This window comes from Cebus imitator, unplaced genomic scaffold (assembly GCF_001604975.1).
Source record: "Cebus imitator isolate Cc_AM_T3 unplaced genomic scaffold, Cebus_imitator-1.0 Scaffold70, whole genome shotgun sequence".
NCBI classification, from domain to species: domain Eukaryota; kingdom Metazoa; phylum Chordata; class Mammalia; order Primates; family Cebidae; genus Cebus; species Cebus imitator.
The window spans coordinates 544,517-547,860 of record NW_016107385.1 but is presented as its reverse complement, the minus strand read 5'-3'; positions in this window follow the sequence as shown (position 1 = coordinate 547,860).

The window sequence follows — 3,344 nt, the reverse complement described above, 5'->3', positions numbered from 1 at the left end:
ATATTTCTTTTGTTTGTAGTTTATGGTCTTTTCTAGGAAAGGTACTAGAGCTGAGTTGGGGCAAGTCACATCAAATCCATGGTTTTCTTGATTAGATTATAGGCTCCAAAATACACTGCTCCTTATGAAATAGAGCTAAATATTGGCAGATAGTAGGTAGTCTTTCTTCTCCAATCTCTTGAAAAAGAAGAACCGAAATCTTTAGCAACCTTTATTTCCAGAGAAATACACATTAGAAATTAAATTAAGCCATCCCTTATTTTATGTGAATAATCAAGAAATGGCAATTGATTTTGTTCATAGATCAATTTAAATCTGTTAACATATGTAAACTTTGTGCAACAAAAGTACGTCTGCTTCATGAACATATTGTCATCCTCTTTCTGATTTTAGTTCCTTGCAGGATTTTGCTTTCTGTGTTGTAGTCAAACATGATCAGAAGTAGATGGCCTGGAAGGCTTAGGATAATGTGTCAGGTAATGAAGGTTTCCTGAAAATACATTCAACACAGTTAAGTTCAAGGAAGTGGAAATTACTTTAACTTGTGATAGCTGATTAAATTAACTCTCAAATTATAGAGTACTCTGCAATGTGATTCTTAATTAAAGCTAGTGATTAATTCATGGTACTAATAGCAGAGTGATGGCCCTTGTTTTCCTTTTTAATGAAGTTACAGACATAGGTAATGGTACTTGTTTATGACCATCTTGGGAAGGATTTCTGGACAAGGTCATCACTATATTTGGCAAAAAGTGAAGTAATTTCTGATCTTGATACTCTGTAAAATCTTAAAGTAACTTTCCTTTTAGAAGTCTGGTAGTATAACACTGACGGAAAATCAAAAGCAGCCGTTCTTACATCCTGTGTAAAAAAAATATATTGACAATAAGTCCCACTTGAAAATAAAGATAACAATAATATTTACATCATAGAATTGGTGTAAAGATTGAGATAATTTTAAGTGAGTTTAAATGAGATAAAGGAGTTCCTATAAGGCAAGCTCTTCTTTTATATTAGCTAATAAAAACAATCACAATAATAATATAAATATTTATTAGCTAATGATTAATTATTCTTCTGAAGGCAGCTTAATCCAGAAGATGAACTTGAATTTGATCTTAAAGATTGGGTAGCTGAAAAGTATGTTGTAGGCTCAGATGGTTTAGGTTCCAGATATTTTTCTTATAAGCTGTGTGTCCTTGGACAAGATACTCAGACTTTCAGAGCCTCAGTTGCTTAAATTCAAACTAACCTTTCTCTGACTTCAAAGCTGGAATGTTTTCACTTGCTATATTATTAATATTCTAACCTTTTTTCAAGTATAAACCTTTAGATAACATCTCTTATTAAGAATATATTTGTTTCTTGAGTGATTACCTCTGTCAGTTTCTAGCAGAAAACAGACGGCAGACCCAAAGTGAGACGGCTCCAGGAGAGTTTGTTTACAAAAGGCCTGTAAAGGTGAATGTGTGGTGGGGGATGGAGCATAATGGAATCACAAGATATCACGCAGCCGCTAGTGGCTGTGGATGATGTGTCCCTACGCCTAGATCTGGAGGGATCAGAAGAGGGGGCAGTTCGTGGGCCTGAACAAAAAGGTTGTGTGGAGAAGGTCGCTGGGAGAGGCACACTGACCCTGAATGAAAGGACGTGTCCAACCTAGGGCCACCTCACAGGGAGGAGGCCAGAAGAGTACACACCTTATCTCTCTCTCTCTTCCCAACCTCTCATCTGCTGCCAAGGTTCTCACTGGCCAAACCCAATGGGAGGCCAGGGGGCCAGGGTGGTCTTGCTTATGGGGTCCTCATAGGTCAGCCTAGCAAGGCTCAGAGCACAATGGAGAAGACGGAGAGCGGTCTGGAAGGGCAAGTAGAAGGCATCCAGCACAACACACAGGAAAAATGCACTGACGGTAATTACAGACAACCGGCTTTTGCTGTGAATAAAGATGTAATTTAGGAACACAGTTTCTCTTCAGATGTGAGGAAAGTGACTTCAAATTTGGCTTTCTTGGACCTCTCTCTGGCCACTGTGTGGCATTGAGCCTGCCTTTGGCAACTGCATCCGTTGCTGCGAGTGGAAGAGCTGTGCTCCTGCAGCAAGTCCCAGCAAGTATCGGGCAGTCAGTCACCTCGTAAAAGTAAGGCCCTTCTTGCACGCTGCTGAAAAAGGCAGCTTCCTCGCAAGGTCACTAGGGAAACACCTGGCTACTCTCAGCATCTCCAGGGAAAAGGCAGGTATCCATCCATTTGGAGAGGTGCCATGGGAGTTTGATACAAAGGATTTATTGGTATCTTTCAAAACAAAATAAACAAGAAAACTGAAAGAAAATGGAAGGAAGAATATTAATCTGTGAATACTGAAGTGTCCTGGAAGGGTCCAGGGTTGGGGGCGGCAGGGAAGAAGAATTAAAAAAAAAAAAAAGAACAAAACTGAAAACTTGTTAGTGTTCACATTGATTACCTATCCAGATTTTGGAAGATACTGGCATGCCATATACACGATTTATAATTTCAAATATTTACAAATATTTTCTGGCAGTAAACAGCTATAAACCATTTCTGAAAATAAATCAATTATATTTTAGTTTCTTATAAACGTACGGTGTTCCAGTTTGAATTGTTTCTTCCTGTTTCTTCTTTTGAAAGTATGCATTAATGGTGTGCTAAGTTATACTCTGAGCTCTTTTTACTGATACATAGTAATTGTATAAATTTCTGGGGATACATATGATACTTTGATACAGGCATACAGTGTGCAATAATCAAATCAAGGTAATTGGGATGTCTAGCACTTCATTATTTATTTGTATTGGAAGCTTTCCAAATCTTCTCTCTAGCTATTTTGAAATATACAATAAATTATTGTTGACTGTGGTTCCCTACTGTGCTGTCAAACACAGAAGAACTTATTTCTTCTAACTGTATTTTTGAAACCTATTAAATGACTTATTTTCATTCCGCTACCACCCCCAACCCTTCCCACACTCTGGTAACCGCCGTTTTACCCTCTACCTCCATGAGATCAAATTTTTCTTTAGGTCTCACAATGAATGAGAGCATGTGATATTTATATTTCTGTGCCTGGCTTATTTCACTTCACATAATGTCCTCTAGTTCCATCCATGTTGCTACAAATGACAGAATTTCAATATTTTAATAATATTTCTTTGTAATATATGTATACACACACACACACACACACACACACACACACACACATATTTCTACATTTTCTTCGTCCATTCATGTGTTGATGGACGCAAGATGATGCCATAACTTGGCTATGGGTGAATTGTGCTGCAATAGACATAGAAGTGAGAATACTATACTCTGAACGCTTAT